The 24,606-nt window shown below is 45.6% G+C and overlaps 29 non-coding genes across 29 annotated transcripts; all 29 read left to right on the top strand.

Moving 5' to 3' along the window:
* Positions 1 to 1,782: 1,782 nt before the first annotated feature.
* On the top strand, positions 1,783 to 1,855 carry trnav-aac (transfer RNA valine (anticodon AAC)). The gene has a single exon. It is a non-coding gene; the product is annotated as a tRNA-Val (tRNA).
* A 123-nt stretch (positions 1,856 to 1,978) lies between these two features.
* On the top strand, positions 1,979 to 2,051 carry trnav-cac (transfer RNA valine (anticodon CAC)). The gene has a single exon. It is a non-coding gene; the product is annotated as a tRNA-Val (tRNA).
* Positions 2,052 to 4,187: 2,136 nt separating this feature from the next.
* Positions 4,188 to 4,260, top strand: trnav-aac (transfer RNA valine (anticodon AAC)). The gene has a single exon. It is a non-coding gene; the product is annotated as a tRNA-Val (tRNA).
* A 123-nt stretch (positions 4,261 to 4,383) lies between these two features.
* On the top strand, positions 4,384 to 4,456 carry trnav-cac (transfer RNA valine (anticodon CAC)). The gene has a single exon. It is a non-coding gene; the product is annotated as a tRNA-Val (tRNA).
* Positions 4,457 to 5,351: 895 nt separating this feature from the next.
* trnav-aac (transfer RNA valine (anticodon AAC)) lies at positions 5,352 to 5,424 on the top strand. The gene has a single exon. It is a non-coding gene; the product is annotated as a tRNA-Val (tRNA).
* Positions 5,425 to 5,547: 123 nt separating this feature from the next.
* Positions 5,548 to 5,620, top strand: trnav-cac (transfer RNA valine (anticodon CAC)). The gene has a single exon. It is a non-coding gene; the product is annotated as a tRNA-Val (tRNA).
* An 895-nt stretch (positions 5,621 to 6,515) lies between these two features.
* Positions 6,516 to 6,588, top strand: trnav-aac (transfer RNA valine (anticodon AAC)). The gene has a single exon. It is a non-coding gene; the product is annotated as a tRNA-Val (tRNA).
* A 123-nt stretch (positions 6,589 to 6,711) lies between these two features.
* Positions 6,712 to 6,784, top strand: trnav-cac (transfer RNA valine (anticodon CAC)). The gene has a single exon. It is a non-coding gene; the product is annotated as a tRNA-Val (tRNA).
* Positions 6,785 to 7,679: 895 nt separating this feature from the next.
* trnav-aac (transfer RNA valine (anticodon AAC)) lies at positions 7,680 to 7,752 on the top strand. The gene has a single exon. It is a non-coding gene; the product is annotated as a tRNA-Val (tRNA).
* Positions 7,753 to 7,875: 123 nt separating this feature from the next.
* Positions 7,876 to 7,948, top strand: trnav-cac (transfer RNA valine (anticodon CAC)). Its single transcript has one exon. It is a non-coding gene; the product is annotated as a tRNA-Val (tRNA).
* An 895-nt stretch (positions 7,949 to 8,843) lies between these two features.
* On the top strand, positions 8,844 to 8,916 carry trnav-aac (transfer RNA valine (anticodon AAC)). The gene has a single exon. It is a non-coding gene; the product is annotated as a tRNA-Val (tRNA).
* Positions 8,917 to 9,039: 123 nt separating this feature from the next.
* trnav-cac (transfer RNA valine (anticodon CAC)) lies at positions 9,040 to 9,112 on the top strand. The gene has a single exon. It is a non-coding gene; the product is annotated as a tRNA-Val (tRNA).
* An 895-nt stretch (positions 9,113 to 10,007) lies between these two features.
* Positions 10,008 to 10,080, top strand: trnav-aac (transfer RNA valine (anticodon AAC)). The gene has a single exon. It is a non-coding gene; the product is annotated as a tRNA-Val (tRNA).
* A 1,082-nt stretch (positions 10,081 to 11,162) lies between these two features.
* trnav-aac (transfer RNA valine (anticodon AAC)) lies at positions 11,163 to 11,235 on the top strand. Its single transcript has one exon. It is a non-coding gene; the product is annotated as a tRNA-Val (tRNA).
* Positions 11,236 to 11,358: 123 nt separating this feature from the next.
* trnav-cac (transfer RNA valine (anticodon CAC)) lies at positions 11,359 to 11,431 on the top strand. The gene has a single exon. It is a non-coding gene; the product is annotated as a tRNA-Val (tRNA).
* Positions 11,432 to 12,326: 895 nt separating this feature from the next.
* Positions 12,327 to 12,399, top strand: trnav-aac (transfer RNA valine (anticodon AAC)). Its single transcript has one exon. It is a non-coding gene; the product is annotated as a tRNA-Val (tRNA).
* Positions 12,400 to 12,522: 123 nt separating this feature from the next.
* trnav-cac (transfer RNA valine (anticodon CAC)) lies at positions 12,523 to 12,595 on the top strand. The gene has a single exon. It is a non-coding gene; the product is annotated as a tRNA-Val (tRNA).
* Positions 12,596 to 13,490: 895 nt separating this feature from the next.
* trnav-aac (transfer RNA valine (anticodon AAC)) lies at positions 13,491 to 13,563 on the top strand. Its single transcript has one exon. It is a non-coding gene; the product is annotated as a tRNA-Val (tRNA).
* Positions 13,564 to 13,686: 123 nt separating this feature from the next.
* trnav-cac (transfer RNA valine (anticodon CAC)) lies at positions 13,687 to 13,759 on the top strand. Its single transcript has one exon. It is a non-coding gene; the product is annotated as a tRNA-Val (tRNA).
* Positions 13,760 to 14,654: 895 nt separating this feature from the next.
* On the top strand, positions 14,655 to 14,727 carry trnav-aac (transfer RNA valine (anticodon AAC)). Its single transcript has one exon. It is a non-coding gene; the product is annotated as a tRNA-Val (tRNA).
* Positions 14,728 to 14,850: 123 nt separating this feature from the next.
* trnav-cac (transfer RNA valine (anticodon CAC)) lies at positions 14,851 to 14,923 on the top strand. Its single transcript has one exon. It is a non-coding gene; the product is annotated as a tRNA-Val (tRNA).
* Positions 14,924 to 15,818: 895 nt separating this feature from the next.
* trnav-aac (transfer RNA valine (anticodon AAC)) lies at positions 15,819 to 15,891 on the top strand. Its single transcript has one exon. It is a non-coding gene; the product is annotated as a tRNA-Val (tRNA).
* A 123-nt stretch (positions 15,892 to 16,014) lies between these two features.
* trnav-cac (transfer RNA valine (anticodon CAC)) lies at positions 16,015 to 16,087 on the top strand. The gene has a single exon. It is a non-coding gene; the product is annotated as a tRNA-Val (tRNA).
* Positions 16,088 to 18,257: 2,170 nt separating this feature from the next.
* On the top strand, positions 18,258 to 18,330 carry trnav-cac (transfer RNA valine (anticodon CAC)). The gene has a single exon. It is a non-coding gene; the product is annotated as a tRNA-Val (tRNA).
* Positions 18,331 to 20,499: 2,169 nt separating this feature from the next.
* trnav-aac (transfer RNA valine (anticodon AAC)) lies at positions 20,500 to 20,572 on the top strand. The gene has a single exon. It is a non-coding gene; the product is annotated as a tRNA-Val (tRNA).
* A 123-nt stretch (positions 20,573 to 20,695) lies between these two features.
* Positions 20,696 to 20,768, top strand: trnav-cac (transfer RNA valine (anticodon CAC)). The gene has a single exon. It is a non-coding gene; the product is annotated as a tRNA-Val (tRNA).
* Positions 20,769 to 21,855: 1,087 nt separating this feature from the next.
* Positions 21,856 to 21,928, top strand: trnav-cac (transfer RNA valine (anticodon CAC)). Its single transcript has one exon. It is a non-coding gene; the product is annotated as a tRNA-Val (tRNA).
* Positions 21,929 to 22,823: 895 nt separating this feature from the next.
* Positions 22,824 to 22,896, top strand: trnav-aac (transfer RNA valine (anticodon AAC)). The gene has a single exon. It is a non-coding gene; the product is annotated as a tRNA-Val (tRNA).
* A 123-nt stretch (positions 22,897 to 23,019) lies between these two features.
* Positions 23,020 to 23,092, top strand: trnav-cac (transfer RNA valine (anticodon CAC)). The gene has a single exon. It is a non-coding gene; the product is annotated as a tRNA-Val (tRNA).
* Positions 23,093 to 24,606: the final 1,514 nt, after the last annotated feature.

Genomic DNA, 24,606 nt, shown 5'->3' with positions numbered 1-24,606 from the left:
ACAATGGTCAACGAATCTGCCAATAAACCTGTTCAGGTGGCTCCTCACTTACTCCCGAAGCAATAGACGTGTTAAACCCTCGGAATTTCGACTGACCACAAACAGCCTGTTTTTTAATAAGGGTAGATTGTACGTGGCAAGTCCACATCTCAGCTTTCTGAAGAGATATCAAGCTAAAACTTGCTTTCCCATGCTAGTCTGGACAGTGCTACCCCTTGGTGAGTTTCAAGAAGATTGGAGAAAACTCACAATTTTGACCAACAAAAATCACCAAGAAGACATTTTCGAGTTTCTCCTGTGCTCTTGAAACTTTGGGGTTTGTTAGTTTGAGACTAGCACAGGAAGGCAGGTTTCAGCTTGATATCACGCTGCAGTGTTTAATTCCGAGGTAAGTTAAGGGTAGCGTTTCAGGAAACTCAGATAATACTGCCAGGCCGAATGAACTCTGTCCTCTTGTGTGTGGGACTTACGCAGATTGTCCCGCAGATAACTGGAGAATTGCTTGGTTGCTGCTAAAAATAGAAGGTATTTGCAGACTGAAGAGCGCAACGGAATCTGTAATTTGATTCGCGCTCCAGAATGCTTGCGATGAAAAGATCTGACCCTCTTTGGCTGCAGGCTTCAATAGTGTAGAGTTATCACGGTCAAAATCGTTCAGGTGGGTTTCTGTTGAGGAGGAACTCAACGCTTCCAAGGCTTTTGCGGCCAAGAGGCATGAATACAGTCACTAAAGGTAAAGTTGATGCAGAAATGAAAGAGCAGATATTGTTTGACCTAAACCTAACCCACAACTGTGACATTCCAAGCCTGCGTGGCTTTCTTCTGAGAAACACCAAAGAAGAGATTTTAGGGAACTCTGCGTAGACTGCCACGCCGAATGAAATCTGTCCTCTTGTGTAAGGGTCTTTTTCCGCCTAGGCCATCAAGTAAGGGCAGGGCCTCAAGGGGCGCCTAAAAGGGGGTACGTGGCAGGCCGTCCTTAGACCCCTGCGCGCCGGCCCTCTCTGTCCCAATAATCACCTGTGTCACCACAAACAGCCCATCTGTCCATCTCACCGCCTATGTGACCACTAACTGCCCTTCTGTCCACTGGTAATACAAAGACTGTGACCACAAGCAGTCTGTGTGTCCCCTTGACGAACTTTAAAACACATCCATCTGGAGTGTTATTTCCTGATAAAATGATGCAAGCCGTAGCAGTTTCTAACACATGGCTAACCTTCTTGAAATTCAACACAATGGTCAACGAATCTGCCAATAAACCTGTTCAGGTGGCTCCTCACTTACTCCCGAAGCACCCAGACGTGTTAAACCCTCGGAATTCGACTGACCACAAACAGCCTGTTTTTTTACAATAGGGTAGATTGTACGTGGCAAGTCCACATCTCAGCTTTCTGAAGAGATATCAAGCTAAAACTTGCTTTCCCATGCTAGTCTGGACACGTGCTACCCCTGTGGTGAGTTTCAAGAAGAATGGAGAAACTCTACAATTTGACCAACAAAAATCACCAAGAGACATTTTCGAGTTTCTCCTGTGCTCTTGAAACTTTGGGTTTGTTAGTTTGAGACTAGCACAGGAAGGCAGGTTTCAGCTTGATATCACGCTGCAAGTGTTTAATTCCGAGGTAAGTTAAGGGTAGCGTTTCAGGAAACTCAGCATATACTGCCAGGCCGAATGAACTCTGTCCTCTTGTGTGTGGGACTTACGCAGATTGTCTATTTGCTTTCGGGCACATCACAGTATAAATATTTTCCCAAAAAGCACTATCGTTAGCCTGTGGAGTTTCTGTAGTGTAGTGGTCATCACATTCGCCTAACACGCGAAAGGTCCTCGGTTCAAAACCGAGCAGAAACAGCTGTCCTCTTTTGAAGAAATGTATAAACACCTTTGAGCCGACAGTTGGCTTCAGAAGGTTTAACGTTTATGCGCATATTGCCGAGCCTGCACAGAACGATTTCAGACTTCTTTAGGTAGTGGGTTTCCGTAGTGTAGTGGTTATCACGTTCGCCTCACACGCGAAAGGTCCCCAGTTCGAAACTGGGCGGGAACACTGCATCTCTTTTCACAATTGTTTAGGTGGGTTTCTGTTGAGGAGGAACTCAACGCTTCCAAGGCTTTGCGGCCAAGAGGCATGAGTACAGTCACTAAAGGTATAGTTGATGCAGAAATGAAAGAGCAGTCATTGTTTGACCTTAACCTATCCCACAACCGTGACATTCCAAGCCTGCGTGGCTTTCTTCTGAGGAACACGAAAAAAGAGATTTGTCTGAGTGGCCCTCTGTTGAGCAGCAGCTCTGCATCACGAAGGCCCTTCTCTACACAGGTGTAGAGATTTCCTGATAAAATGATGCAAGCCGTAGCAGTTTCTAACACATGGCTAACCTTCTTGAAATTCAACACAATGGTCAACGAATCTGCCAATAAACCTGTTCAGGTGGCTCCTCACTTACTCCCGAAGCACCCAGACGTGTTAAACCCTCGGAATTCGACTGACCACAAACAGCCTGTTTTTTTACAATAGGGTAGATTGTACGTGGCAAGTCCACATCTCAGCTTTCTGAAGAGATATCAAGCTAAAACTTGCTTTCCCATGCTAGTCTGGACACGTGCTACCCCTGTGGTGAGTTTCAAGAAGAATGGAGAAACTCTAACAATTTGACCAACAAAAATCACCAAGAGACATTTTCGAGTTTCTCCTGTGCTCCTTGAAACTTTGGGTTTGTTAGTTTGAGACTAGCACAGGAAGGCAGGTTTCAGCTTGATATCACGCTGCAAGTGTTTAATTCCGAGGTAAGTTAAGGGTAGCGTTTCAGGAAACTCAGCATATACTGCCAGGCCGAATGAACTCTGTCCTCTTGTGTGTGGGACTTACGCAGATTGTCCCGCAGATAACTGGAGAATTGCTTGGTTTGCTGCTAAAAATAGAAGGTATTTGCAGACTGAAGAGCGCAACGGAATCTGTAATTTGATTCACGCTCCACCATGCTTGCGATGAAAAGATCTGACACCTCTTTGGCTGCAGGCTTCAATAGTGTAGAGGTTATCACGGTCAAAATCGTTCAGGTGGGTTTCTGTTGAGGAGGAACTCAACGCTTCCAAGGCTTTGCGGCCAAGAGGCATGAATACAGTCACTAAAGGTAAAGTTGATGCAGAAATGAAAGAGCAGATATTGTTTGACCTAAACCTAACCCACAACTGTGACATTCCAAGCCTGCGTGGCTTTCTTCTGAGAAACACCAAAGAAGAGATTTTAGGGAACTCTGCGTAGACTGCCACGCCGAATGAAATCTGTCCTCTTGTGTAAGGGTCTTTTTCCGCCTAGGCCATCAAGTAAGGGCAGGGCCTTAAGGGGCGCCTAAAAGGGGGTACGTGGCAGGCCGTCCTTAGACCCCTGCGCGCCGGCCCTCTCTGTCCCAATAATCACCTGTGTCACCACAAACAGCCCATCTGTCCCTCTCACCGCCTATGTGACCACTAACTGCCCTTCTGTCCACTGGTAATACAAAGACTGTGACCACAAGCAGTCTGTGTGTCCCCTTGACGAACTTTAAAACACATCCATCTGGAGTGTTATTTCCTGATAAAATGATGCAAGCCGTAGCAGTTTCTAACACATGGCTAACCTTCTTGAAATTCAACACAATGGTCAACGAATCTGCCAATAAACCTGTTCAGGTGGCTCCTCACTTACTCCCGAAGCACCCAGACGTGTTAAACCCTCGGAATTCGACTGACCACAAACAGCCTGTTTTTTTACAATAGGGTAGATTGTACGTGGCAAGTCCACATCTCAGCTTTCTGAAGAGATATCAAGCTAAAACTTGCTTTCCCATGCTAGTCTGGACACGTGCTACCCCTGTGGTGAGTTTCAAGAAGAATGGAGAAACTCTACAATTTGACCAACAAAAATCACCAAGAGACATTTTCGAGTTTCTCCTGTGCTCTTGAAACTTTGGGTTTGTTAGTTTGAGACTAGCACAGGAAGGCAGGTTTCAGCTTGATATCACGCTGCAAGTGTTTAATTCCGAGGTAAGTTAAGGGTAGCGTTTCAGGAAACTCAGCATATACTGCCAGGCCGAATGAACTCTGTCCTCTTGTGTGTGGGACTTACGCAGATTGTCTATTTGCTTTCGGGCACATCACAGTATAAATATTTTCCCAAAAAGCACTATCGTTAGCCTGTGGAGTTTCTGTAGTGTAGTGGTCATCACATTCGCCTAACACGCGAAAGGTCCTCGGTTCAAAACCGAGCAGAAACAGCTGTCCTCTTTTGAAGAAATGTATAAACACCTTTGAGCCGACAGTTGGCTTCAGAAGGTTTAACGTTTATGCGCATATTGCCGAGCCTGCACAGAACGATTTCAGACTTCTTTAGGTAGTGGGTTTCCGTAGTGTAGTGGTTATCACGTTCGCCTCACACGCGAAAGGTCCCCAGTTCGAAACTGGGCGGGAACACTGCATCTCTTTTCACAATTGTTTAGGTGGGTTTCTGTTGAGGAGGAACTCAACGCTTCCAAGGCTTTGCGGCCAAGAGGCATGAGTACAGTCACTAAAGGTATAGTTGATGCAGAAATGAAAGAGCAGTCATTGTTTGACCTTAACCTATCCCACAACCGTGACATTCCAAGCCTGCGTGGCTTTCTTCTGAGGAACACGAAAAAAGAGATTTGTCTGAGTGGCCCTCTGTTGAGCAGCAGCTCTGCATCACGAAGGCCCTTCTCTACACAGGTGTAGAGATTTCCTGATAAAATGATGCAAGCCGTAGCAGTTTCTAACACATGGCTAACCTTCTTGAAATTCAACACAATGGTCAACGAATCTGCCAATAAACCTGTTCAGGTGGCTCCTCACTTACTCCCGAAGCACCCAGACGTGTTAAACCCTCGGAATTCGACTGACCACAAACAGCCTGTTTTTTTACAATAGGGTAGATTGTACGTGGCAAGTCCACATCTCAGCTTTCTGAAGAGATATCAAGCTAAAACTTGCTTTCCCATGCTAGTCTGGACACGTGCTACCCCTGTGGTGAGTTTCAAGAAGAATGGAGAAACTCTACAATTTGACCAACAAAAATCACCAAGAGACATTTTCGAGTTTCTCCTGTGCTCTTGAAACTTTGGGTTTGTTAGTTTGAGACTAGCACAGGAAGGCAGGTTTCAGCTTGATATCACGCTGCAAGTGTTTAATTCCGAGGTAAGTTAAGGGTAGCGTTTCAGGAAACTCAGCATATACTGCCAGGCCGAATGAACTCTGTCCTCTTGTGTGTGGGACTTACGCAGATTGTCTATTTGCTTTCGGGCACATCACAGTATAAATATTTTCCCAAAAAGCACTATCGTTAGCCTGTGGAGTTTCTGTAGTGTAGTGGTCATCACATTCGCCTAACACGCGAAAGGTCCTCGGTTCAAAACCGAGCAGAAACAGCTGTCCTCTTTTGAAGAAATGTATAAACACCTTTGAGCCGACAGTTGGCTTCAGAAGGTTTAACGTTTATGCGCATATTGCCGAGCCTGCACAGAACGATTTCAGACTTCTTTAGGTAGTGGGTTTCCGTAGTGTAGTGGTTATCACGTTCGCCTCACACGCGAAAGGTCCCCAGTTCGAAACTGGGCGGGAACACTGCATCTCTTTTCACAATTGTTTAGGTGGGTTTCTGTTGAGGAGGAACTCAACGCTTCCAAGGCTTTGCGGCCAAGAGGCATGAGTACAGTCACTAAAGGTATAGTTGATGCAGAAATGAAAGAGCAGTCATTGTTTGACCTTAACCTATCCCACAACCGTGACATTCCAAGCCTGCGTGGCTTTCTTCTGAGGAACACGAAAAAAGAGATTTGTCTGAGTGGCCCTCTGTTGAGCAGCAGCTCTGCATCACGAAGGCCCTTCTCTACACAGGTGTAGAGATTTCCTGATAAAATGATGCAAGCCGTAGCAGTTTCTAACACATGGCTAACCTTCTTGAAATTCAACACAATGGTCAACGAATCTGCCAATAAACCTGTTCAGGTGGCTCCTCACTTACTCCCGAAGCACCCAGACGTGTTAAACCCTCGGAATTCGACTGACCACAAACAGCCTGTTTTTTTACAATAGGGTAGATTGTACGTGGCAAGTCCACATCTCAGCTTTCTGAAGAGATATCAAGCTAAAACTTGCTTTCCCATGCTAGTCTGGACACGTGCTACCCCTGTGGTGAGTTTCAAGAAGAATGGAGAAACTCTACAATTTGACCAACAAAAATCACCAAGAGACATTTTCGAGTTTCTCCTGTGCTCTTGAAACTTTGGGTTTGTTAGTTTGAGACTAGCACAGGAAGGCAGGTTTCAGCTTGATATCACGCTGCAAGTGTTTAATTCCGAGGTAAGTTAAGGGTAGCGTTTCAGGAAACTCAGCATATACTGCCAGGCCGAATGAACTCTGTCCTCTTGTGTGTGGGACTTACGCAGATTGTCTATTTGCTTTCGGGCACATCACAGTATAAATATTTTCCCAAAAAGCACTATCGTTAGCCTGTGGAGTTTCTGTAGTGTAGTGGTCATCACATTCGCCTAACACGCGAAAGGTCCTCGGTTCAAAACCGAGCAGAAACAGCTGTCCTCTTTTGAAGAAATGTATAAACACCTTTGAGCCGACAGTTGGCTTCAGAAGGTTTAACGTTTATGCGCATATTGCCGAGCCTGCACAGAACGATTTCAGACTTCTTTAGGTAGTGGGTTTCCGTAGTGTAGTGGTTATCACGTTCGCCTCACACGCGAAAGGTCCCCAGTTCGAAACTGGGCGGGAACACTGCATCTCTTTTCACAATTGTTTAGGTGGGTTTCTGTTGAGGAGGAACTCAACGCTTCCAAGGCTTTGCGGCCAAGAGGCATGAGTACAGTCACTAAAGGTATAGTTGATGCAGAAATGAAAGAGCAGTCATTGTTTGACCTTAACCTATCCCACAACCGTGACATTCCAAGCCTGCGTGGCTTTCTTCTGAGGAACACGAAAAAAGAGATTTGTCTGAGTGGCCCTCTGTTGAGCAGCAGCTCTGCATCACGAAGGCCCTTCTCTACACAGGTGTAGAGATTTCCTGATAAAATGATGCAAGCCGTAGCAGTTTCTAACACATGGCTAACCTTCTTGAAATTCAACACAATGGTCAACGAATCTGCCAATAAACCTGTTCAGGTGGCTCCTCACTTACTCCCGAAGCACCCAGACGTGTTAAACCCTCGGAATTCGACTGACCACAAACAGCCTGTTTTTTTACAATAGGGTAGATTGTACGTGGCAAGTCCACATCTCAGCTTTCTGAAGAGATATCAAGCTAAAACTTGCTTTCCCATGCTAGTCTGGACACGTGCTACCCCTGTGGTGAGTTTCAAGAAGAATGGAGAAACTCTACAATTTGACCAACAAAAATCACCAAGAGACATTTTCGAGTTTCTCCTGTGCTCTTGAAACTTTGGGTTTGTTAGTTTGAGACTAGCACAGGAAGGCAGGTTTCAGCTTGATATCACGCTGCAAGTGTTTAATTCCGAGGTAAGTTAAGGGTAGCGTTTCAGGAAACTCAGCATATACTGCCAGGCCGAATGAACTCTGTCCTCTTGTGTGTGGGACTTACGCAGATTGTCTATTTGCTTTCGGGCACATCACAGTATAAATATTTTCCCAAAAAGCACTATCGTTAGCCTGTGGAGTTTCTGTAGTGTAGTGGTCATCACATTCGCCTAACACGCGAAAGGTCCTCGGTTCAAAACCGAGCAGAAACAGCTGTCCTCTTTTGAAGAAATGTATAAACACCTTTGAGCCGACAGTTGGCTTCAGAAGGTTTAACGTTTATGCGCATATTGCCGAGCCTGCACAGAACGATTTCAGACTTCTTTAGGTAGTGGGTTTCCGTAGTGTAGTGGTTATCACGTTCGCCTCACACGCGAAAGGTCCCCAGTTCGAAACTGGGCGGGAACACTGCATCTCTTTTCACAATTGTTTAGGTGGGTTTCTGTTGAGGAGGAACTCAACGCTTCCAAGGCTTTGCGGCCAAGAGGCATGAGTACAGTCACTAAAGGTATAGTTGATGCAGAAATGAAAGAGCAGTCATTGTTTGACCTTAACCTATCCCACAACCGTGACATTCCAAGCCTGCGTGGCTTTCTTCTGAGGAACACGAAAAAAGAGATTTGTCTGAGTGGCCCTCTGTTGAGCAGCAGCTCTGCATCACGAAGGCCCTTCTCTACACAGGTGTAGAGATTTCCTGATAAAATGATGCAAGCCGTAGCAGTTTCTAACACATGGCTAACCTTCTTGAAATTCAACACAATGGTCAACGAATCTGCCAATAAACCTGTTCAGGTGGCTCCTCACTTACTCCCGAAGCACCCAGACGTGTTAAACCCTCGGAATTCGACTGACCACAAACAGCCTGTTTTTTTACAATAGGGTAGATTGTACGTGGCAAGTCCACATCTCAGCTTTCTGAAGAGATATCAAGCTAAAACTTGCTTTCCCATGCTAGTCTGGACACGTGCTACCCCTGTGGTGAGTTTCAAGAAGAATGGAGAAACTCTACAATTTGACCAACAAAAATCACCAAGAGACATTTTCGAGTTTCTCCTGTGCTCTTGAAACTTTGGGTTTGTTAGTTTGAGACTAGCACAGGAAGGCAGGTTTCAGCTTGATATCACGCTGCAAGTGTTTAATTCCGAGGTAAGTTAAGGGTAGCGTTTCAGGAAACTCAGCATATACTGCCAGGCCGAATGAACTCTGTCCTCTTGTGTGTGGGACTTACGCAGATTGTCTATTTGCTTTCGGGCACATCACAGTATAAATATTTTCCCAAAAAGCACTATCGTTAGCCTGTGGAGTTTCTGTAGTGTAGTGGTCATCACATTCGCCTAACACGCGAAAGGTCCTCGGTTCAAAACCGAGCAGAAACAGCTGTCCTCTTTTGAAGAAATGTATAAACACCTTTGAGCCGACAGTTGGCTTCAGAAGGTTTAACGTTTATGCGCATATTGCCGAGCCTGCACAGAACGATTTCAGACTTCTTTAGGTAGTGGGTTTCCGTAGTGTAGTGGTTATCACGTTCGCCTCACACGCGAAAGGTCCCCAGTTCGAAACTGGGCGGGAACACTGCATCTCTTTTCACAATTGTTTAGGTGGGTTTCTGTTGAGGAGGAACTCAACGCTTCCAAGGCTTTGCGGCCAAGAGGCATGAGTACAGTCACTAAAGGTATAGTTGATGCAGAAATGAAAGAGCAGTCATTGTTTGACCTTAACCTATCCCACAACCGTGACATTCCAAGCCTGCGTGGCTTTCTTCTGAGGAACACGAAAAAAGAGATTTGTCTGAGTGGCCCTCTGTTGAGCAGCATCTCTTCATCACGAAGGCCCTTCTCTACACAGGTGTAGAGATTTCCTGATAAAATGATGCAAGCCGTAGCAGTTTCTAACACATGGCTAACCTTCTTGAAATTCAACACAATGGTCAACGAATCTGCCAATAAACCTGTTCAGGTGGCTCCTCACTTACTCCCGAAGCACCCAGACGTGTTAAACCCTCGGAATTCGACTGACCACAAACAGCCTGTTTTTTTACAATAGGGTAGATTGTACGTGGCAAGTCCACATCTCAGCTTTCTGAAGAGATATCAAGCTAAAACTTGCTTTCCCATGCTAGTCTGGACACGTGCTACCCCTGTGGTGAGTTTCAAGAAGAATGGAGAAACTCTACAATTTGACCAACAAAAATCACCAAGAGACATTTTCGAGTTTCTCCTGTGCTCTTGAAACTTTGGGTTTGTTAGTTTGAGACTAGCACAGGAAGGCAGGTTTCAGCTTGATATCACGCTGCAAGTGTTTAATTCCGAGGTAAGTTAAGGGTAGCGTTTCAGGAAACTCAGCATATACTGCCAGGCCGAATGAACTCTGTCCTCTTGTGTGTGGGACTTACGCAGATTGTCTATTTGCTTTCGGGCACATCACAGTATAAATATTTTCCCAAAAAGCACTATCGTTAGCCTGTGGAGTTTCTGTAGTGTAGTGGTCATCACATTCGCCTAACACGCGAAAGGTCCTCGGTTCAAAACCGAGCAGAAACAGCTGTCCTCTTTTGAAGAAATGTATAAACACCTTTGAGCCGACAGTTGGCTTCAGAAGGTTTAACGTTTATGCGCATATTGCCGAGCCTGCACAGAACGATTTCAGACTTCTTTAGGGTTAGGGTCTTTAGTGGTTATCACGTTCGCCTCACACGCGAAGGTCCCAGTTCGAAACTGGGCGGGAACACTGCATCTCTTTTCACAATTGTTTAGGTGGGTTTCTGTTGAGGAGGAACTCAACGCTTCCAAGGCTTTGCGGCCAAGAGGCATGAGTACAGTCACTAAAGGTATAGTTGATGCAGAAATGAAAGAGCAGTCATTGTTTGACCTTAACCTATCCCACAACCGTGACATTCCAAGCCTGCGTGGCTTTCTTCTGAGGAACACGAAAAAAGAGATTTGTCTGAGTGGCCCTCTGTTGAGCAGCATCTCTGCATCACGAAGGCCCTTCTCTACACAGGTGTAGAGATTTCCTGATAAAATGATGCAAGCCGTAGCAGTTTCTAACACATGGCTAACCTTCTTGAAATTCAACACAATGGTCAACGAATCTGCCAATAAACCTGTTCAGGTGGCTCCTCACTTACTCCCGAAGCACCCAGACGTGTTAAACCCTCGGAATTCGACTGACCACAAACAGCCTGTTTTTTTACAATAGGGTAGATTGTACGTGGCAAGTCCACATCTCAGCTTTCTGAAGAGATATCAAGCTAAAACTTGCTTTCCCATGCTAGTCTGGACACGTGCTACCCCTGTGGTGAGTTTCAAGAAGAATGGAGAAACTCTACAATTTGACCAACAAAAATCACCAAGAGACATTTTCGAGTTTCTCCTGTGCTCTTGAAACTTTGGGTTTGTTAGTTTGAGACTAGCACAGGAAGGCAGGTTTCAGCTTGATATCACGCTGCAAGTGTTTAATTCCGAGGTAAGTTAAGGGTAGCGTTTCAGGAAACTCAGCATATACTGCCAGGCCGAATGAACTCTGTCCTCTTGTGTGTGGGACTTACGCAGATTGTCTATTTGCTTTCGGGCACATCACAGTATAAATATTTTCCCAAAAAGCACTATCGTTAGCCTGTGGAGTTTCTGTAGTGTAGTGGTCATCACATTCGCCTAACACGCGAAAGGTCCTCGGTTCAAAACCGAGCAGAAACAGCTGTCCTCTTTTGAAGAAATGTATAAACACCTTTGAGCCGACAGTTGGCTTCAGAAGGTTTAACGTTTATGCGCATATTGCCGAGCCTGCACAGAACGATTTCAGACTTCTTTAGGTAGTGGGTTTCCGTAGTGTAGTGGTTATCACGTTCGCCTCACACGCGAAAGGTCCCCAGTTCGAAACTGGGCGGGAACACTGCATCTCTTTTCACAATTGTTTAGGTGGGTTTCTGTTGAGGAGGAACTCAACGCTTCCAAGGCTTTGCGGCCAAGAGGCATGAGTACAGTCACTAAAGGTATAGTTGATGCAGAAATGAAAGAGCAGTCATTGTTTGACCTTAACCTATCCCACAACCGTGACATTCCAAGCCTGCGTGGCTTTCTTCTGAGGAACACGAAAAAAGAGATTTGTCTGAGTGGCCCTCTGTTGAGCAGCATCTCTTCATCACGAAGGCCCTTCTCTACACAGGTGTAGAGATTTCCTGATAAAATGATGCAAGCCGTAGCAGTTTCTAACACATGGCTAACCTTCTTGAAATTCAACACAATGGTCAACGAATCTGCCAATAAACCTGTTCAGGTGGCTCCTCACTTACTCCCGAAGCACCCAGACGTGTTAAACCCTCGGAATTCGACTGACCACAAACAGCCTGTTTTTTTACAATAGGGTAGATTGTACGTGGCAAGTCCACATCTCAGCTTTCTGAAGAGATATCAAGCTAAAACTTGCTTTCCCATGCTAGTCTGGACACGTGCTACCCCTGTGGTGAGTTTCAAGAAGAATGGAGAAACTCTACAATTTGACCAACAAAAATCACCAAGAGACATTTTCGAGTTTCTCCTGTGCTCTTGAAACTTTGGGTTTGTTAGTTTGAGACTAGCACAGGAAGGCAGGTTTCAGCTTGATATCACGCTGCAAGTGTTTAATTCCGAGGTAAGTTAAGGGTAGCGTTTCAGGAAACTCAGCATATACTGCCAGGCCGAATGAACTCTGTCCTCTTGTGTGTGGGACTTACGCAGATTGTCTATTTGCTTTCGGGCACATCACAGTATAAATATTTTCCCAAAAAGCACTATCGTTAGCCTGTGGAGTTTCTGTAGTGTAGTGGTCATCACATTCGCCTAACACGCGAAAGGTCCTCGGTTCAAAACCGAGCAGAAACAGCTGTCCTCTTTTGAAGAAATGTATAAACACCTTTGAGCCGACAGTTGGCTTCAGAAGGTTTAACGTTTATGCGCATATTGCCGAGCCTGCACAGAACGATTTCAGACTTCTTTAGGTAGTGGGTTTCCGTAGTGTAGTGGTTATCACGTTCGCCTCACACGCGAAAGGTCCCCAGTTCGAAACTGGGCGGGAACACTGCATCTCTTTTCACAATTGTTTAGGTGGGTTTCTGTTGAGGAGGAACTCAACGCTTCCAAGGCTTTGCGGCCAAGAGGCATGAGTACAGTCACTAAAGGTATAGTTGATGCAGAAATGAAAGAGCAGTCATTGTTTGACCTTAACCTATCCCACAACCGTGACATTCCAAGCCTGCGTGGCTTTCTTCTGAGGAACACGAAAAAAGAGATTTGTCTGAGTGGCCCTCTGTTGAGCAGCAGCTCTGCATCACGAAGGCCCTTCTCTACACAGGTGTAGAGATTTCCTGATAAAATGATGCAAGCCGTAGCAGTTTCTAACACATGGCTAACCTTCTTGAAATTCAACACAATGGTCAACGAATCTGCCAATAAACCTGTTCAGGTGGCTCCTCACTTACTCCCGAAGCACCCAGACGTGTTAAACCCTCGGAATTCGACTGACCACAAACAGCCTGTTTTTTTACAATAGGGTAGATTGTACGTGGCAAGTCCACATCTCAGCTTTCTGAAGAGATATCAAGCTAAAACTTGCTTTCCCATGCTAGTCTGGACACGTGCTACCCCTGTGGTGAGTTTCAAGAAGAATGGAGAAACTCTACAATTTGACCAACAAAAATCACCAAGAGACATTTTCGAGTTTCTCCTGTGCTCTTGAAACTTTGGGTTTGTTAGTTTGAGACTAGCACAGGAAGGCAGGTTTCAGCTTGATATCACGCTGCAAGTGTTTAATTCCGAGGTAAGTTAAGGGTAGCGTTTCAGGAAACTCAGCATATACTGCCAGGCCGAATGAACTCTGTCCTCTTGTGTGTGGGACTTACGCAGATTGTCTATTTGCTTTCGGGCACATCACAGTATAAATATTTTCCCAAAAAGCACTATCGTTAGCCTGTGGAGTTTCTGTAGTGTAGTGGTCATCACATTCGCCTAACACGCGAAAGGTCCTCGGTTCAAAACCGAGCAGAAACAGCTGTCCTCTTTTGAAGAAATGTATAAACACCTTTGAGCCGACAGTTGGCTTCAGAAGGTTTAACGTTTATGCGCATATTGCCGAGCCTGCACAGAACGATTTCAGACTTCTTTAGGTAGTGGGTTTCCGTAGTGTAGTGGTTATCACGTTCGCCTCACACGCGAAAGGTCCCCAGTTCGAAACTGGGCGGGAACACTGCATCTCTTTTCACAATTGTTTAGGTGGGTTTCTGTTGAGGAGGAACTCAACGCTTCCAAGGCTTTGCGGCCAAGAGGCATGAGTACAGTCACTAAAGGTATAGTTGATGCAGAAATGAAAGAGCAGTCATTGTTTGACCTTAACCTATCCCACAACCGTGACATTCCAAGCCTGCGTGGCTTTCTTCTGAGGAACACGAAAAAAGAGATTTGTCTGAGTGGCCCTCTGTTGAGCAGCATCTCTTCATCACGAAGGCCCTTCTCTACACAGGTGTAGAGATTTCCTGATAAAATGATGCAAGCCGTAGCAGTTTCTAACACATGGCTAACCTTCTTGAAATTCAACACAATGGTCAACGAATCTGCCAATAAACCTGTTCAGGTGGCTCCTCACTTACTCCCGAAGCACCCAGACGTGTTAAACCCTCGGAATTCGACTGACCACAAACAGCCTGTTTTTTTACAATAGGGTAGATTGTACGTGGCAAGTCCACATCTCAGCTTTCTGAAGAGATATCAAGCTAAAACTTGCTTTCCCATGCTAGTCTGGACACGTGCTACCCCTGTGGTGAGTTTCAAGAAGAATGGAGAAACTCTACAATTTGACCAACAAAAATCACCAAGAGACATTTTCGAGTTTCTCCTGTGCTCTTGAAACTTTGGGTTTGTTAGTTTGAGACTAGCACAGGAAGGCAGGTTTCAGCTTGATATCACGCTGCAAGTGTTTAATTCCGAGGTAAGTTAAGGGTAGCGTTTCAGGAAACTCAGCATATACTGCCAGGCCGAATGAACTCTGTCCTCTTGTGTGTGGGACTTACGCAGATTGTCTATTTGCTTTCGGGCACATCACAGTATAAATATTTTCCCAAAAAGCACTATCGTTAGCCTGTGGAGTTTCTGTAGTGTAGTGGTCATCACATTCGCCTAACACGCGAAAGGTCCTCGGTTCAAAACCGAGCAGAAACAGCTGTCCTCTTTTGAAGAAATGTATAAACACCTTTGAGCCGACAGTTGGCTTCAGAAGGTTTAACGTTTATGCGCATATTGCCGAGCCTGCACAGAACGATTTCAGACTTCTTTAGGTAGTGGGTTTCCGTAGTGTAGTGGTTATCACGTTCGCCTCACACGCGAAAGGTCCCCAGTTCGAAACTGGGCGGGAACACTGCATCTCTTTTCACAATTGTTTAGGTGGGTTTCTGTTGAGGAGGAACTCAACGCTTCCAAGGCTTTGCGGCCAAGAGGCATGAGTACAGTCACTAAAGGTATAGTTGATGCAGAAATGAAAGAGCAGTCATTGTTTGACCTTAACCTATCCCACAACCGTGACATTCCAAGCCTGCGTGGCTTTCTTCTGAGGAACACGAAAAAAGAGATTTGTCTGAGTGGCCCTCTGTTGAGCAGCATCTCTGCATCACGAAGGCCCTTCTCTACACAGGTGTAGAGATTTCCTGATAAAATGATGCAAGCCGTAGCAGTTTCTAACACATGGCTAACCTTCTTGAAATTCAACACAATGGTCAACGAATCTGCCAATAAACCTGTTCAGGTGGCTCCTCACTTACTCCCGAAGCACCCAGACGTGTTAAACCCTCGGAATTCGACTGACCACAAACAGCCTGTTTTTTTACAATAGGGTAGATTGTACGTGGCAAGTCCACATCTCAGCTTTCTGAAGAGATATCAAGCTAAAACTTGCTTTCCCATGCTAGTCTGGACACGTGCTACCCCTGTGGTGAGTTTCAAGAAGAATGGAGAAACTCTACAATTTGACCAACAAAAATCACCAAGAGACATTTTCGAGTTTCTCCTGTGCTCTTGAAACTTTGGGTTTGTTAGTTTGAGACTAGCACAGGAAGGCAGGTTTCAGCTTGATATCACGCTGCAAGTGTTTAATTCCGAGGTAAGTTAAGGGTAGCGTTTCAGGAAACTCAGCATATACTGCCAGGCCGAATGAACTCTGTCCTCTTGTGTGTGGGACTTACGCAGATTGTCTATTTGCTTTCGGGCACATCACAGTATAAATATTTTCCCAAAAAGCACTATCGTTAGCCTGTGGAGTTTCTGTAGTGTAGTGGTCATCACATTCGCCTAACACGCGAAAGGTCCTCGGTTCAAAACCGAGCAGAAACAGCTGTCCTCTTTTGAAGAAATGTATAAACACCTTTGAGCCGACAGTTGGCTTCAGAAGGTTTAACGTTTATGCGCATATTGCCGAGCCTGCACAGAACGATTTCAGACTTCTTTAGGTAGTGGGTTTCCGTAGTGTAGTGGTTATCACGTTCGCCTCACACGCGAAAGGTCCCCAGTTCGAAACTGGGCGGGAACACTGCATCTCTTTTCACAATTGTTTAGGTGGGTTTCTGTTGAGGAGGAACTCAACGCTTCCAAGGCTTTGCGGCCAAGAGGCATGAGTACAGTCACTAAAGGTATAGTTGATGCAGAAATGAAAGAGCAGTCATTGTTTGACCTTAACCTATCCCACAACCGTGACATTCCAAGCCTGCGTGGCTTTCTTCTGAGGAACACGAAAAAAGAGATTTGTCTGAGTGGCCCTCTGTTGAGCAGCATCTCTTCATCACGAAGGCCCTTCTCTACACAGGTGTAGAGATTTCCTGATAAAATGATGCAAGCCGTAGCAGTTTCTAACACATGGCTAACCTTCTTGAAATTCAACACAATGGTCAACGAATCTGCCAATAAACCTGTTCAGGTGGCTCCTCACTTACTCCCGAAGCACCCAGACGTGTTAAACCCTCGGAATTCGACTGACCACAAACAGCCTGTTTTTTTACAATAGGGTAGATTGTACGTGGCAAGTCCACATCTCAGCTTTCTGAAGAGATATCAAGCTAAAACTTGCTTTCCCATGCTAGTCTGGACACGTGCTACCCTGTGGTGAGTTTCAAGAAGAATGGAGAAACTCTACAATTTGACCAACAAAAATCACCAAGAGACATTTTCGAGTTTCTCCTGTGCTCTTGAACTTTGGGTTTGTTAGTTTGAGACTAGCACAGGAAGGCAGGTTTCAGCTTGATATCACGCTGCAAGTGTTTAATTCTGAGGTAAGTTAAGGGAGGTTTAGCGTTTCAGGAAACTCAGCATATACTGCCAGGCCGAATGAACTCTGTCCTCTTGTGTGTGGGACTTACGCAGATTGTCTTTTGCTTCGGCACATCAAGTATAGAAGTATTTTCCCAAAAAGCACTATCTGCTGTGGTTTTGCTAGTGTATGTCATCAATCGCCTAACACGCGAAAGGTCTCGTCAGAAACGCTGTCCTTTGAAGAGTAAACGCCTTGAGGACATTGCTTCAGATTTAATCGTTATGCGCAACCGAGCCTGCACGAGAACGATTTAACTTCTAGGTTGGCTTCCGTAGTGTGTGGTTATCACGTCTTAGCGAAAGTCATCACGGTCAAAATCGTTCAGGTGGGTTTTCTGTTGAGGAGGAACTCAACGCTTCCAAGGCTTTGCGGCCAAGAGGCATGAGTACAGTCACTTAAAGGTATAGTTGATGCAGAAATGAAAGAGCAGTCATTGTTTGACCTTAAACCTATCCCACAACCGTGTACATTCCAAGCCTGCGTGGCTTTCTTCTGAGGAACACGAAAAAAGAGATTTGTCTGAGTGGCCCTCTGTTGAGCAGCATCTCTTCATCACGAAGGCCCTTCTCTACACAGGTGCATGAGTTTCCTGATAAAATGATGCAAGCCGTAGCAGTTTCTAACACATGGCTAACCTTCTTGAAATTCAACACAATGGTCAACGAATCTGCCAATAAACCTGTTCAGGTGGCTCCTCACTTACTCCCGAAGCACCCAGACGTGTTAAACCCTCGGAATTCGACTGACCACAAACAGCCTGTTTTTTTACAATAGGGTAGATTGTACGTGGCAAGTCCACATCTCAGCTTTCTGAAGAGATATCAAGCTAAAACTTGCTTTCCCATGCTAGTCTGGACACGTGCTACCCCTGTGGTGAGTTTCAAGAAGAATGGAGAAACTCTACAATTTGACCAACAAAAATCACCAAGAGACATTTTCGAGTTTCTCCTGTGCTCTTGAAACTTTGGGTTTGTTAGTTTGAGACTAGCACAGGAAGGCAGGTTTCAGCTTGATATCACGCTGCAAGTGTTTAATTCCGAGGTAAGTTAAGGGTAGCGTTTCAGGAAACTCAGCATATACTGCCAGGCCGAATGAACTCTGTCCTCTTGTGTGTGGGACTTACGCAGATTGTCTATTTGCTTTCGGGCACATCACAGTATAAATATTTTCCCAAAAAGCACTATCGTTAGCCCTGTGGAGTTTCTGTAGTGTAGTGGTCATCACATTCGCCTAACACGCGAAAGGTCCTCGGTTCAAACCGAGCAGAACAGCTGTCCTCTTTTGAAGAAATGTATAAACACCTTTGAGCCGACAGTTGGCTTCAGAAGGTTTAACGTTTATGCGCATATTGCCGAGCCTGCACAGAACGATTTCAGACTTCTTTAGGTAGTGGGTTTCCGTAGTGTAGTGGTTATCACGTTCGCCTCACACGCGAAAGGTCCCCAGTTCGAAACTGGGCGGGAACACTGCATCTCTTTTCACAATTGTTTAGGTGGGTTTCTGTTGAGGAGGAACTCAACGCTTCCAAGGCTTTGCGGCCAAGAGGCATGAGTACAGTCACTAAAGGTATAGTTGATGCAGAAATGAAAGAGCAGTCATTGTTTGACCTTAACCTATCCCACAACCGTGACATTCCAAGCCTGCGTGGCTTTCTTCTGAGGAACACGAAAAAAGAGATTTGTCTGAGTGGCCCTCTGTTGAGCAGCATCTCTTCATCACGAAGGCCCTTCTCTACACAGGTGTAGAGATTTCCTGATAAAATGATGCAAGCCGTAGCAGTTTCTAACACATGGCTAACCTTCTTGAAATTCAACACAATGGTCAACGAATCTGCCAATAAACCTGTTCAGGTGGCTCCTCACTTACTCCCGAAGCACCCAGACGTGTTAAACCCTCGGAATTCGACTGACCACAAACAGCCTGTTTTTTTACAATAGGGTAGATTGTACGTGGCAAGTCCACATCTCAGCTTTCTGAAGAGATATCAAGCTAAAACTTGCTTTCCCATGCTAGTCTGGACACGTGCTACCCCTGTGGTGAGTTTCAAGAAGAATGGAGAAACTCAACATTTGACCAACAAAAATCACCAAGAGACATTTTCGAGTTTCTCCTGTGCTCTTGAAACTTTGGGTTTGTTAGTTTCTGAAGACTAAGCACAGGAGGCAGGTTTCAGCCCTTGATATCACGCTGTCACAGTGTTTAATTCCCGAGGTAGAGTTAAGGGTAAGGCGTTTCAGGAAACTCAGCATATTACTGCCCAGGCCCGAATGACACTCTGTCCTCCTTGTGTCTGTGGGACTTACGCACGACATTGTCCCGCAGATAACTGGTAGAATTGCTTGGTTTGCTGCTAGAAATAGAAGGTAATTTGCCAGACTGAAGAGCCGCCAACGGAATCTGTAATTTTGGATTCGGCGCTCCAACGATGGCTTGCCGTATGAAACCGTATTCTGACACCTTCTTTGGCTGCAGGCTTCAATAGTGTAGAGAGGTTAGTCACGGTCAAAATCGTTCAGGTGGGTTTCTGTTGAGGAGGAACTCAACGCTTCCAAGGCTTTGCGGCAAGAGGGCATGATACAGTCACTAAGGTAAAGTTGATGCAGAAATGAAAGAAGCAGATATTGTTTGACCTAAACCTACCCACAACTGTGACATTCCAAGCCTGCGTGCTTTCTTCTGAGAACACCAAAGAAGAGATTTAGGGAACTCTGCGTAGACTGCCACGCCGAATGAAATCTGTCCTCTTGTGTAAGGGTCTTTTTCCGCCTAGGCCATCAAGTAAAGGGCAGGGCCTCAAGGGCGCCTAAAAGGGGGTACGTGCAGGCCGTCCTTAGACCCCTGCGCGCCGGCCTCTCTGTCCCAATAATCACCTGTGTCACCACAAACAGCCCATCTGTCCCTCTCACCGCCTATGTGACCACTAACTGCCCTTCTGTCCACTGGTAATACAAGACTGTGACCACAAGCAGTCTGGTGTGTCCCCTTGACGAACTTTAAAAACACATCCATCTGGATGTGTTATTTCCTGATAAAATGATGCAAGCCGTAGCAGTTTCTAACACATGGCTAACCTTCTTGAAATTCAACACAATGGTCAACGAATCTGCCAATAAACCTGTTCAGGTGGCTCCTCACTTACTCCCGAAGCACCCAGACGTGTTAAACCCTCGGAATTCGACTGACCACAAACAGCCTGTTTTTTTACAATAGGGTAGATTGTACGTGGCAAGTCCACATCTCAGCTTTCTGAAGAGATATCAAGCTAAAACTTGCTTTCCCATGCTAGTCTGGACACGTGCTACCCCTGTGGTGAGTTTCAAGAGAATGGAGAAACTCTACAATTTGACCAACAAAAATCACCAAAGAGACATTTTCGAGTTTCTCCTGTGCTCTTGAAACTTTGGGTTTGTTAGTTTTGAGACTAGCACAGGAAGGCAGGTTTCAGCTTGATATCACGCTGCAAGTGTTTAATTCCGAGGTAAGTTAAGGGTAGCGTTTCAGGAAACTCAGCATATACTGCCAGGCCGAATGAACTCTGTCCTCTTGTGTGTGGGACTTACGCAGATTGTCTATTTGCTTTCGGGCACATCACAGTATAAATATTTTCCCAAAAAGCACTATCGTTAGCCTGTGGAGTTTCTGTAGTGTAGTGGTCATCACATTCGCCTAACACGCGAAAGGTCCTCGGTTCAAAACCGAGCAGAAACAGCTGTCCTCTTTTGAAGAAATGTATAAACACCTTTGAGCCGACAGTTGGCTTCAGAAGGTTTAACGTTTATGCGCATATTGCCGAGCCTGCACAGAACGATTTCAGACTTCTTTAGGTAGTGGGTTTCCGTAGTGTAGTGGTTATCACGTTCGCCTCACACGCGAAAGGTCCCCAGTTCGAAACTGGGCGGGAACACTGCATCTCTTTTCACAATTGTTTAGGTGGGTTTCTGTTGAGGAGGAACTCAACGCTTCCAAGGCTTTGCGGCCAAGAGGCATGAGTACAGTCACTAAAGGTATAGTTGATGCAGAAATGAAAGAGCAGTCATTGTTTGACCTTAACCTATCCCACAACCGTGACATTCCAAGCCTGCGTGGCTTTCTTCTGAGGAACACGAAAAAAGAGATTTGTCTGAGTGGCCCTCTGTTGAGCAGCAGCTCTGCATCACGAAGGCCCTTCTCTACACAGGTGTAGAGATTTCCTGATAAAATGATGCAAGCCGTAGCAGTTTCTAACACATGGCTAACCTTCTTGAAATTCAACACAATGGTCAACGAATCTGCCAATAAACCTGTTCAGGTGGCTCCTCACTTACTCCCGAAGCACCCAGACGTGTTAAACCCTCGGAATTCGACTGACCACAAACAGCCTGTTTTTTTACAATAGGGTAGATTGTACGTGGCAAGTCCACATCTCAGCTTTCTGAAGAGATATCAAGCTAAAACTTGCTTTCCCATGCTAGTCTGGACACGTGCTACCCCTGTGGTGAGTTTCAAGAAGAATGGAGAAACTCTACAATTTGACCAACAAAAATCACCAAGAGACATTTTCGAGTTTCTCCTGTGCTCTTGAAACTTTGGGTTTGTTAGTTTGAGACTAGCACAGGAAGGCAGGTTTCAGCTTGATATCACGCTGCAAGTGTTTAATTCCGAGGTAAGTTAAGGGTAGCGTTTCAGGAAACTCAGCATATACTGCCAGGCCGAATGAACTCTGTCCTCTTGTGTGTGGGACTTACGCAGATTGTCTATTTGCTTTCGGGCACATCACAGTATAAATATTTTCCCAAAAAGCACTATCGTTAGCCTGTGGAGTTTCTGTAGTGTAGTGGTCATCACATTCGCCTAACACGCGAAAGGTCCTCGGTTCAACGAGCAGAACAGCTGTCCTCTTTTGAAGAAATGTATAAACACCTTTGAGCCGACAGTTGGCTTCAGAAGGTTTAACGTTTATGCGCATATTGCCGAGCCTGCACAGAACGATTTCAGACTTCTTTAGGTAGTGGGTTTCCGTAGTGTAGTGGTTATCACGTTCGCCTCACACGCGAAAGGTCCCCAGTTCGAAACTGGGCGGGAACACTGCATCTCTTTTCACAATTGTTTAGGTGGGTTTCTGTTGAGGAGGAACTCAACGCTTCCAAGGCTTTGCGGCCAAGAGGCATGAGTACAGTCACTAAAGGTATAGTTGATGCAGAAATGAAAGAGCAGTCATTGTTTGACCTTAACCTATCCCACAACCGTGACATTCCAAGCCTGCGTGGCTTTCTTCTGAGGAACACGAAAAAAGAGATTTGTCTGAGTGGCCCTCTGTTGAGCAGCATCTCTTCATCACGAAGGCCCTTCTCTACACAGGTGTAGAGATTTCCTGATAAAATGATGCAAGCCGTAGCAGTTTCTAACACATGGCTAACCTTCTTGAAATTCAACACAATGGTCAACGAATCTGCCAATAAACCTGTTCAGGTGGCTCCTCACTTACTCCCGAAGCACCCAGACGTGTTAAACCCTCGGAATTCGACTGACCACAAACAGCCTGTTTTTTTACAATAGGGTAGATTGTACGTGGCAAGTCCACATCTCAGCTTTCTGAAGAGATATCAAGCTAAAACTTGCTTTCCCATGCTAGTCTGGACACGTGCTACCCCTGTGGTGAGTTTCAAGAAGAATGGAGAAACTCTACAATTTGACCAACAAAAATCACCAAGAGACATTTTCGAGTTTCTCCTGTGCTCTTGAAACTTTGGGTTTGTTAGTTTGAGACTAGCACAGGAAGGCAGGTTTCAGCTTGATATCACGCTGCAAGTGTTTAATTCCGAGGTAAGTTAAGGGTAGCGTTTCAGGAAACTCAGCATATACTGCCAGGCCGAATGAACTCTGTCCTCTTGTGTGTGGGACTTACGCAGATTGTCTATTTGCTTTCGGGCACATCACAGTATAAATATTTTCCCAAAAAGCACTATCGTTAGCCTGTGGAGTTTCTGTAGTGTAGTGGTCATCACATTCGCCTAACACGCGAAAGGTCCTCGGTTCAAAACCGAGCAGAAACAGCTGTCCTCTTTTGAAGAAATGTATAAACACCTTTGAGCCGACAGTTGGCTTCAGAAGGTTTAACGTTTATGCGCATATTGCCGAGCCTGCACAGAACGATTTCAGACTTCTTTAGGTAGTGGGTTTCCGTAGTGTAGTGGTTATCACGTTCGCCTCACACGCGAAAGGTCCCCAGTTCGAAACTGGGCGGGAACACTGCATCTCTTTTCACAATTGTTTAGGTGGGTTTCTGTTGAGGAGGAACTCAACGCTTCCAAGGCTTTGCGGCCAAGAGGCATGAGTACAGTCACTAAAGGTATAGTTGATGCAGAAATGAAAGAGCAGTCATTGTTTGACCTTAACCTATCCCACAACCGTGACATTCCAAGCCTGCGTGGCTTTCTTCTGAGGAACACGAAAAAAGAGATTTGTCTGAGTGGCCCTCTGTTGAGCAGCATCTCTTCATCACGAAGGCCCTTCTCTACACAGGTGTAGAGATTTCCTGATAAAATGATGCAAGCCGTAGCAGTTTCTAACACATGGCTAACCTTCTTGAAATTCAACACAATGGTCAACGAATCTGCCAATAAACCTGTTCAGGTGGCTCCTCACTTACTCCCGAAGCACCCAGACGTGTTAAACCCTCGGAATTCGACTGACCACAAACAGCCTGTTTTTTTACAATAGGGTAGATTGTACGTGGCAAGTCCACATCTCAGCTTTCTGAAGAGATATCAAGCTAAAACTTGCTTTCCCATGCTAGTCTGGACACGTGCTACCCCTGTGGTGAGTTTCAAGAAGAATGGAGAAACTCAACAATTTGACCAACAAAAATCACCAAGAGACATTTTCGAGTTTCTCCTGTGCTCTTGAAACTTTGGGTTTGTTAGTTTGAGACTAGCACAGGAAGGCAGGTTTCAGCTTGATATCACGCTGCAAGTGTTTAATTCCGAGGTAAGTTAAGGGTAGCGTTTCAGGAAACTCAGCATATACTGCCAGGCCGAATGAACTCTGTCCTCTTGTGTGTGGGACTTACGCAGATTGTCCCGCAGATAACTGGAGAATTGCTTGGTTTGCTGATAAAAATAGAAGGTATTTGCAGACTGAAGAGCGCAACGGAATCTGTAATTTGATTCGCGCTCCACCATGCTTGCGATGAAAAGATCTGACACCTCTTTGGCTGCAGGCTTCAATAGTGTAGAGGTTATCACGGTCAAAATCGTTCAGGTGGGTTTCTGTTGAGGAGGAACTCAACGCTTCCAAGGCTTTGCGGCCAAGAGGCATGAATACAGTCACTAAAGGTAAAGTTGATGCAGAAATGAAAGAGCAGATATTGTTTGACCTAAACCTAACCCACAACTGTGACATTCCAAGCCTGCGTGGCTTTCTTCTGAGAAACACCAAAGAAGAGATTTTAGGGAACTCTGCGTAGACTGCCACGCCGAATGAAATCTGTCCTCTTGTGTAAGGGTCTTTTTCCGCCTAGGCCATCAAGTAAGGGCAGGGCCTCAAGGGGCGCCTAAAAGGGGGTACGTGGCAGGCCGTCCTTAGACCCCTGCGCGCCGGCCCTCTCTGTCCCAATAATCACCTGTGTCACCACAAACAGCCCATCTGTCCCTCTCACCGCCTATGTGACCACTAACTGCCCTTCTGTCCACTGGTAATACAAAGACTGTGACCACAAGCAGTCTGTGTGTCCCCTTGACGAACTTTAAAACACATCCATCTGG

This window comes from Carassius auratus, unplaced genomic scaffold, assembly GCF_003368295.1.
Source record: "Carassius auratus strain Wakin unplaced genomic scaffold, ASM336829v1 scaf_tig00008451, whole genome shotgun sequence".
Classification (NCBI taxonomy): domain Eukaryota; kingdom Metazoa; phylum Chordata; class Actinopteri; order Cypriniformes; family Cyprinidae; genus Carassius; species Carassius auratus.
Note: the sequence above shows the minus strand (reverse complement) of the source record. Positions and strands in the feature narration are given on the sequence as shown.